Here is a 10,389-nt window from a genome sequence, read left to right as displayed (position 1 = left end):
TGGCAGCTCATTCCATATGCAACCAATTCAACGTGTAAGAACGGTTTACCTCAGTTTCCATTTTATTACTTCCCTTTTAACATTAAATTTGAGTCTCCGTTTCCTCGATTCTCAAACCCTGAGAAAAGGACTGTTTGCATTCACGTTTTCCCTGCCTCACATGACCTATTAGACACCCACTCAGTCTCCTAAACGCGAATTAAAGAAAGACCGAGCATGTCCAAGCTCTCTCTATAACACAGACCACTGAGACCTGGCAGCATCCTTGTAAAAGTTTGATGCAGTCTTTCCAGATTAATACCATCCTTCCTGCTGCAAGGTGACCAAAACCGAACACAATACTCCAAGTGCGTCTTCACCAATGTCCTGTAAAACATAACTTCCCATCTTTAATAATCAATGTCCTGGATTAGTGGTGCTGGAAGAGCACAGCAGTTCAGGCAGCATCCGAGGAGCAGTAAAATCGACGTTTCGGGCAAAATTCCTTCATCAGGAATAGTTTTCCGGATAAAGGGCTTTTGCCCAAAATGTCGATTTTACTGCTCCTCGGATGATGCCTGAATTGCTGTGCTCTTCCAGCACCACTAATCCAGAATCTGGTTTCCAGTATCTGCAGTAATTGTTTTTATCTAATTCAATAATCAATGTCCTGACTAACGGAGGCGAGTGTTCCAAAAGCCCTCTGCACTGCCCTTTCTTCCTGTGACTCCACTTCCAGAGAACTGTGCACCTAAAATCCAAAGTCCCTCTGTTGCAATCTGCTCCTTACAGCTCGACTTTCACCATGAAACAGAGACCTTCATTTGACTTTTCAAAATGCAAGACCCACAATTATCTACATTAAATATCATTTGCTATTTCTCGGCCCACTTCCCAAGATATCAAGGTTCTGCTTCCATTTCTGACAATCTTCCTCACCTTCCACCATACCTCTTTTTATTTTAGTGCTGTAGATCTTTGAACATGAAACAGAAAAGGCCTTCTGGCCGTCCATGTTATGCCGACCTGTGAAACCCATCTGAAGCCCAATCAAACTCCACCATTCCAGTTTCGTCCATATGAAAACGCAATGACAATTTAAATGCCCTTAAAATTGTCGAGTCAACTATTGTTGCAGACAGTGCATTCCACGTCCCTACGACTGTCGAAGTAAAGAAACTAACTCGGACATCTGTCCTATGTCTGTCAAGCTTCAATTTAAAGCAATGCCCCCCTCGTGCTGACCAACACCGTCTGAGGAAAAAGAATGCACTCGTTGTGCACCAGATCCAACCCTCTGATCATCTTAGAAGTCTCTACCAAGTCCCCCTGAATTCTGCTCACCAACGAAAACAGCCTCAAGTCCCTCAGACATTCCTCGTAAGATCTTCCCTCCATACCAGGCAGCATCGTCGAAAATCTCCTCTGAAACCGTTCCCAAGCTTCTAAGTCTTTCCAATAATGCAGTGCGAAGAACTATCCATAATAATCCAAGTGCGGCGGCAAAATGGTTTTGTACCACTGCAGCACGACCCCATGGTTCTGAAACTCAATCCCTCTGCTAATAAAAGCTAACAATCTATACACCTTCTAAACAACTGCATCAACGGTGTGTCGACTTTCACGGATCTATATACATGGACACCGAGATATCTCTGCTCATCTACACTACCAAAAGCTGAGAACTCTGCATTGATGTTGCTCCTTCCAAAATTAAACATCCGACACTTTTCCGCATTTAAATCCATTTTCAACTCTCAGACCAGTTAGGTAGCGGTTCTGAGAGCCTATTAAACCAACAACATTACTTCCCGCTATCCACAACTCCACGGAAGGTTGTGTCATTAGCAGTTTTTACAACCCATTCTTCTGGGCCATAATGCAGGTCGTTTATAAAATGACAAGCAGCAGCGGATATAACACACATCCTTCAGGGATAGCGCTCGTAAGTGAACTCCAGGATGAACAATTCCCATCAACTCCAGCTTCTGTCTTCTTTCCGCCAGCCAATTTCAGATCCTGACCGCTAAATCACTCCCAATCACATGCCTCTGTATTTAGCACAGTAGCCTTCGGTGGGGCACCTGATTAAATGACTTATTTAAATTCATATGCACCACACTAACCGCTTTCCCCTCATGCACCCATTTTGGTGACTTCTCAAAGAACTCAATTAGGTTTGTGAGGCACGATCTATCTTTCACAAAGCCGTGGTGACTATCCATATTCAGCTTATTCATTTCCAGATGATTATGACCTCTTATAACCTTTTCCAACACATTAACCACAACCGAAGTCAGGTTCACTTGTCTCTCATTCCCAGAGTTGTCTCTATCCCCTTCTTGAACAGAGGAAAATCATTTTCTACCCTCCAAATTTCTCGCACTGTTCCTGTGGAAAATGATGACATAAAGACTAAAACCAACCTCCTTCCTGCCTTCCCAATGATTCCTATGATAAATCCCATCCGGCCCAGTGAGCATATCTATGTTATACGTTTGCGAGAATTGCTAACACCTCTTCCTTTTGAACCTTAATTTATCCAGACTCGTAGACTCTGTCTCAGTATTTTCCTCAATAACATCATCTTTATCTGGTGTGAATACTGACAAAAAATATTCATTTAGCGTTTCCACTATCTCCTTGGAATTCACGCAGAACTTCCCAGTACTATTCTTGTTTGGCCCCCAGTCTGACGCTTGTCATTCTTTTATTCCTCCGATAACGAGAGAACGCTTTAGGTTTGTCCTTGACCAAATACGCCAATGACCTCTCATGTCTCCTCCTGGCTCTTCTAATCTATTCCTTTAGTTTTTTTTTTGCTAATTTGATAGTCACAAGTGCCCTAACTGAGCATTCACGTAACATTGCAACGTAAGTCTTTTTCTTCCTATTGATAAGACAGTCATGAGCGAACTTATTAATCATATCGTATACATTCTCATCCAAATCAATGATATTGATAACAAAGAGTAATAGGCCCAGCACCGATCTCTGAGGCACCTCACTGTTGTTTTGAGAATTAATCCATTGATGTGTGGGTGCAAGTCTCTCTCTCTCTCGCTCTCTCTTTCTCTCTCTCTCTGTTTGTTGTATTGGAAATCATGCAACGATGCCCTCTGCTTAGCCCACATGACATTGCACGATAAGAAGAATTCAACAAAGAGTGGGACTTTTTCAGTTTTCACGGTTGCCTCATTCTTCCAATGAAAACTTTTTATTGACAGAAATCAATTCCGTCTGTCCTTCGCAATATAATCCAAGAGAGTATAAACAGATTAAGATGGACATGGGCAATGATGACCGTCGCGCACCATCGTATCACCTCCAGGAGTTTTCAGTGATATCTCGCTTAAAACCTGTGATAGGCCCACAGAAAACGTTGCAAGTTACAGAAATGTTAAAAAAATTGATCTCAACTTCTCCAAAAAAGGCGGCACACAGAAATGCTTGAATGTAGTTGCAGGGTAAATGCGTGGTGTTCCGAATGATGCCAAAAGACAAATTATTTACTGAATGCAGAAGGAGTACAAGCACTCCATCTTAAGGGCATGTTTCAGACTGTGGTGTCTCCGTCCTTGCACCTTACGTCTCGTGTGTGTGTGTGTGTGTTTGTGTGTGTGTGTCGGTAAATGCATGTGCATACCTGTGTCTCTGTGTGGGAGCCTGTGTGTGTATTTGTGTGGGTGTGTGTGCGTGTATGTATGTGCGTGTGTGTGTGTGTGTGTGTGTGTAATTCTGTGATATTTGTGTGGGCGCACTTGTTTTTCTGACTGAATCCCTTATGTTTTTCGATGAGGTCCGCCGCAGTCTGTGCAATGGTTTCAGAAACACCCAAATGGAGGGATTTCATTACTTTAAACACCGCACAGTCAGACCTGCCCATGCCCCCATACGCAAGCTGGTAAAGTAATATCATGTGATGTAGATTGGAGTGAATTAAAGTTCCATAGAGTTTCTGCAATTCGACAAACTTGTCAAACTTGGCGAAGTAAGCCTAATAAATTGCAGACAACAATTGACGTGAAATCACTTAACCCAGAGAACGGTTCCCTGTCAGCCTTCCAGACTCATTCCGAGAGAACTGAAGTGTCTACGCAGACCTCAGTCCTACAGGTCATGTCGTATTCCTGAAGGGACTGACCACACCTTCATTTACAAGTAGGCGATTCTATATGTGACCTAAACGCCAGGATTGAAAAGAATGCATGTCGTTCTTATAGTGGTTAGTAATCCAATCTGTAAGGTGGTAAACGAAGATTCAATTCCCTGAACAGGCAAGTGAAATGATTTCATTTAAACAATGAAAACAGCCACATTGGAATTAAATTTTGATCTGGAGATCTTGCCCACAACGGTTGCTCACTGGCGACAGACACGGGAAGTTTCAGTTTGAATAGGAGATCGCAAGCCAAAACAATAGGCTGAGAGGAAGAGCACGCCGCTTCAGATTCCAGAGAAGATCTCCATGAGCGTTTTTTACACTTGCCTGAATCGGAATTTCTGGAAATCCGATGAGCTGATCACTTGAATTTACGACCATTTGCTGGAGCACGATCGTATTGAACCGAGAGTCACCGCCATTTCGAGTTAATGTTGAGCAATCGGGCAGAATTCACGCATAATCTGACAGTTATCGAGTATCTCATAAACCATGACAGGGACATGACAGAGTAAACCAATTGTCACGTCTGCTGCCATTTTTTTTCTTTTTATTTACTTTTAGATGGTAACCATTCATTATCCTGTCACTTACAGACCCAAATTCTGTTTCTTCACTTCTTTCATTTGTGTGAAATTATTGGAGAAAGCATTCCAAGTCCCCTCCTGAAAAAAAATTAAATAAGTTGACATAATCCGTCAGGAGTGTAAAGAATAATAGGGTCCTGAGCGCTGAGTGAATTTCAATCTCGCGTACAATACCAGGGACTTTGAAATGAACTCTATCATACGCACTGACAGCCGGTAAGATTCAGAGACAGAATGAATCCCGCAATGAGTGCATGTCCAGAAACAGAATCCCACACTCTTAGGCATTCATGAATCTGACAGTGAGAGGCGGGGAGAAATCCTTAGTCAAGTACAGAAGCAGGCGCTGGATAATGCAGGAGGAATTCTATATTCGCTTGTACTACCTGAGATTGAAAGAAATGGGCCCAACCTGCTGCACTTGTCAACGCACAAGACAGTTTGCACGAATGTCAAACAAAATCCGTTGAATTAATGTCTGGATCTCTATATTTCGATTGTAATCGAGTCCAGACATCGAAGGGAAAACATTATTAAACTATATTACAGCTTGTCCTTGACTGTAAAATGTGTCTTAGAGAGCTTTGGTCCTTCCCTGTCTTTCATGAAAGGGCCCGATTTATGTCATCAATTAATATGTGTGTGCACTTCTTTACTGTGCAATCTGCATTGTTAAGGACTGCGAGGACATTTATTGCCCGGAATTTAGGGCTCTGATAGAATTGTTCAAGTTTACTTTTGATTTCAGTATTACAGAAACAAGCCAGTTTGACATTAATCTGTGTGGGTATATCTATTCTATTGCTGCAAGTATCGGAATGAAGCAGCAGAAATTTTCAAGAAACTGTTAAGGACTTTTTCCCTTGTTAAACGGTTGCAAATTTAGTACACCAGTTTTTGTCAGAGATGTAACAACATTTCTTAGAACGTGACTGATATTACATGAGACAAAGTAATTCACAATCATAAATAAGGGCTAGTCCAGTCAGTTCACAGTGACAAAAATTTGCAGAGAGTGAGAGAATACAATCAAATAAGAAACTTGAACGTTCATAGGAGACGTGATGGGCAGGTTTGTAAAACAGAATGTTTTCTGGAATGCACAGGCAGGGATGGTGGTGGAGGCAGTAACGATTCGGGTACTTAGGGACGTTTAGATGAGGACATGAATATGTAAGAAATGGAGAGATACGAAGCAAAGAAATACAAAAGGGATAAGTTCCGCTTCGTGTCATGTTTGGCACAACATTATGGGCTGATGGGCCCATTAGTGTGCTGTGCAGTTCTGTGTCCTGTATCAGTGGTAACAACAGTGCAGCGGATAGAATCAAATTTACAGACAGAGCAGATCAGTGCCACACTCAGTCGTGTTCGTCTGGAGTCACATGTAAGGACGCGCAAGTCAGGGGAACATACGGTGATATGGTTCTGGAGTCAGATGTAGAAACAGAGTATGCCATTGGTATTCACAGTGCTGTGTATCTAGCGTCATAGAATGACTCAGTTAAAAAACAACCTTTGCTCCAACTCAGCCATGCCGAAAAGATATCCGAAATTTATCTAACCACATTTGGCAGCATTTGCCCCATATCGCTCTAATTGCTTCCAATTCAAATCCGCAACCAGCTGCTTTTTAAATTTTATAATTGTTGCAGTATTTTGCACTTCCTCTGGCAGTCCATTTCATGAATGCGCCATCCTCTAGGCGAAAGGAAGTTGCCCCTCCGGTCTCGATTAAATCGTTCCCCTCTCAGCCTGAAACAGAGGCTCTTTCTTTTGGTCTCCCCTACCGTGGAGAAAAGACAAACACTTTGCACCCTATCCATGCCCATCATGATGTTTTAAAAATTTATAAGGTCACCCATCATCTCTAGTGAACAGGAAGAATCAGCCTCTTGAGACTAATCCTCAACAGCAAACCCGCCAAACGTGATGATATCCTTATAAATCCTTTGTGGTACCCACAGAGCTGTGGGTCTGGTGTTACATACAGAGACAGATCAGACGAGTCGTTACTGCAGTTCTGTGAGCTGGAGTCACGTTTAAATTCACAGCAGGTCAGTGGTAACCACAGCGCTGTGGTCTGTTGGTAAATGTAGAGAGAGCAGGTCAATGGTATCCACAGCGTTGTGGGTCTGGAGTCACGTATGGAAACAACTTCAGACAGTGGTAATCACCGTGTTCAGCGTCTGGAGTCACGTGCAGATACAAAGGAGATCATTTTTAAGCACAGTTTTGTTTCCCTATGTTACATACTGAGACAGAGTTGGTCAATAGTGCACTCACTACTATAGCCCTGTAGTCACAGAGCAGGTCATTCATAACCACAGTGCTGTGAGTCTGAAGTCACTTGTACAGACAGCGCCGGTGGGTACTGACCACATTGCTGTGGATCTGATTAAAATGTAGATACAGTGCAGATGAGTGGTAACCAAAGAGCTGTGTGTAGGGACTTATATGTAGAGAAGGAGCAAGTCACTGGAAACCACAGTGCGGTGTGGCTTGACTCGTATTTAGAGACAGAGCATTTTATAAATAACAACTGAGCTCTTCTTCTGGTGTCACATGTAGACCCGGATTCGGACAGTGGTACCCACAGTGCTGTGGGTTCAGAGACACAGATACAAAGCATATAGTGGTAACAAAGATGCCATGGGCCTGGATACCCGTACTGGTCAGTTCAGTGGTAATCACCGTGCTGTGGGTCTGGAGTCTCATGATGATACAGGGAAGGTCAGTATATTGACAGTGCTTTGGTCTGGAGTCAGATTAGTGATAGAGCAGATTAGTGATATACAGAGTGTTATGGATCTGGAGTCACATATAGATTGTGCAGTTGACTGATAACCGGAGTGCTTTTGGTTTGGAGTCAAATGCAGAGTGAGAAAAGGTTGTTCTGGAAAGCGATGTTGAGACAGAGTAGATCAGTAGTACCCATATTGACGTCAGCCTGCAGTCATAGTTCAAAGAAATGTACATCAAAGAAACAGAACCTTTAGACACCCATGGCGACCAAATATCCTAAATTTATCGAATCACATGTACCAATATTTGGTCCATATCCCTCCAAACCTTTCTTATTTAAAATCTCACTCAGATGTCTTTTATTTGTTGTAATTGCAGCAGACTCCAACACTTGCTCCGCCAGTTCATTTCATGGTCGCACTACACTGTGAGTGAAAAAAGAGTTGCCCATTGTATGTCTACCCCTCGCACTGAAAAGCATGTCATATAGATTTGGACTCCAATAACCTGGGGGAAAGTCATGAACTATTCACCATAACCATGCCTTTCATGTTTTTATGAACTTCTGTCAGGTTCCCGCGAATCCTCTGATGCTCCAGAGAAATAAAGCAACATCAGTGACGGTGTGTGTCTGGAGTGACATGCAAAAGGAGAACGTAGTATTGGTAATCACAATGTTGTGGGTGTGTAGTTGCGTACACAGTCACGGAATGTCAGTGGTAATTGCAGTGCTGGGTGATGGGCGTGACTTGCGGACACAGTATAGTGAATAGTAAACACAATGCTGCCGGTCTGGAGTCAATTGCTGACAGATATCCGTCCCTCAAGCGTACTCGGGGAGTCTGAGGTAGTTTTCCAAAATGACTCTCAGTAGATTACCATTAAGCAACTATTCCTTCCACAATTTTAATGAATTCAAATTTGTCCTTCTGTCTCGATGCCATTCAATCTACATCTTATAAGGTTTTAAGTCGAACGTCTGGAGAAGCTTAGCACGTTTTGTTTGTTTCCTACATCAATCTTATGTGTTACTTATTACAAGAAGACATGTCACTCGTTTTCACACCAGGGGTTTTAGACCAATAACAAAGATTCTTCAAGGGAGTGAATGAATGTAAACAGGATTGATTGGGGACATTTTGCAGAAAATAATCAAGGCAGCAGAAACAATGCTGGCTTCAACCCGGGGACAGGAGCAGGAGAGCACAGAAGATCTGCTGCGATTTCACAACACTCTGCTAACACATGATTTGGACTACTCTGAGCAGATTTGCGAACCGGATCTCAGAACGGTGATATTGACATTGGAGTAAGTAAATTGCGGGCCGACAAGAATAATGTCTGCACTTCATGGGTTATTTTATCAGGAGGCCCGCACTCGCTTGAATATAGAATGGCAAGGGGTGATCTAATTGATGTATTCAATAGGTGATCAGTAAACGACAGTGTATGAAAAAATAAAAAAAATAATTCGTGAAATCAAGTCTGTGTCCTCGTGCTTTGAGACAGTAATGCTAAGTACTGAGCTATTGTGCTAATCAATGAACGATTTTGAGGTACAGTCACGATTCTTCCGGCTGACGTGATATAATATAATATATAATATAATATAATATAATATAATATAATATAATATAATATAATATAATAACAAAATATAATGATATAATATGGATGTTGGTTTGCCTGCTGAGCTGGAAGGTGCATTTTCAGGCGTTTCATCACCATACCAAGTAATATCTTTAGTGAGTCTCTGAATGATTCTTGATTCGGACGCTCACTGAAGATCTAACCTAGTATGGTAACGAAACCTCTGCAAAAATCCTTCCTGCTCAGCGCGCAAACCAACATCCAGAAAGTCAACCTGACCTGCCAAACGTTCTCAAGACTCACCCAGATATAATATAATGATATAAAATGATAGGCCATTTAGGGCTGACGCACAGGAACTTTCCTGACCAAGGGAGTGGGGAGACGGTGGAATTATCTGCCACTGAAAGCAGTCATGCAGAAAACTATGTCTTTTTTTGTTTGAAAGTAGTTAGAAATGATTCTTGGAGCTCAATTTATCAAAGTGCATAGAGATAAAGCAATAAAAGAGATGGTGTTGAATCATCAGCCAATATCACATTGAATGGTGTAGCAGTCTCGAATGGTTGAATGGTTTATTCCTGCTCATAGTTTCTATTTGTCTTTGAGAAACGAATAACGCTGTGATTCATTCGTGAAAAGCTTAATAACTTAGCTGCAAGCAGACAGAATGGCACCCGACAATCAATCTGTTCCATTAACCTGGTAAATATTTCACAAGATGAAATAACATACTGGCAACATTAGGTGGAAGTTTTAGAAAGTGAAATAAAAGTGTCTTAGCATGTGGACCGCTTTGACTGGGTACATAATTTCATGCCAGTTAACAGAGGAATGAACAATATTCTGTTTCCTCTCCTCAGTATGTCAGCAATAAGGGATCTTTACATGAAAAGATTTGGAGACAAATATAACAACTATAGTTAGCTTAACTTCTGTCCTTGTTAACATGTTAGATTCTATTATAAAGGAAGTAACAGCAAATCATTTTAACATTGACAAGATCATCCAATACACTCAGCAAAAATTTAGAGTAGATTTATTTGTATTGTCACATGTATTGTTATACAGTGAAAAGTGGTGTTTTCCGTGCCATACAGGCAGGTCATACCATCAAAATACAGTACAGTAACATAGCAGAGTGCAGATTTCAAAGTTACAGCTTCAGAGAAGCAGCAGAGGAAAATTAAGACGAGACTTGCAGCGGTCTGCTCGGAGGTCTGATAGTGAAGTGTAAAACGTTGCTCTTGAATCTGTTGGCAGGTGAATTACAATATTTAAATCTTCTGCTCCTCGGAAGAGGATGGAAGGTTGTACAAAATGGGC

Source organism: Hemiscyllium ocellatum (genome assembly GCF_020745735.1).
Source record: "Hemiscyllium ocellatum isolate sHemOce1 chromosome 41 unlocalized genomic scaffold, sHemOce1.pat.X.cur. SUPER_41_unloc_5, whole genome shotgun sequence".
NCBI lineage: Eukaryota > Metazoa > Chordata > Chondrichthyes > Orectolobiformes > Hemiscylliidae > Hemiscyllium > Hemiscyllium ocellatum.
Note: the sequence above shows the minus strand (reverse complement) of the source record.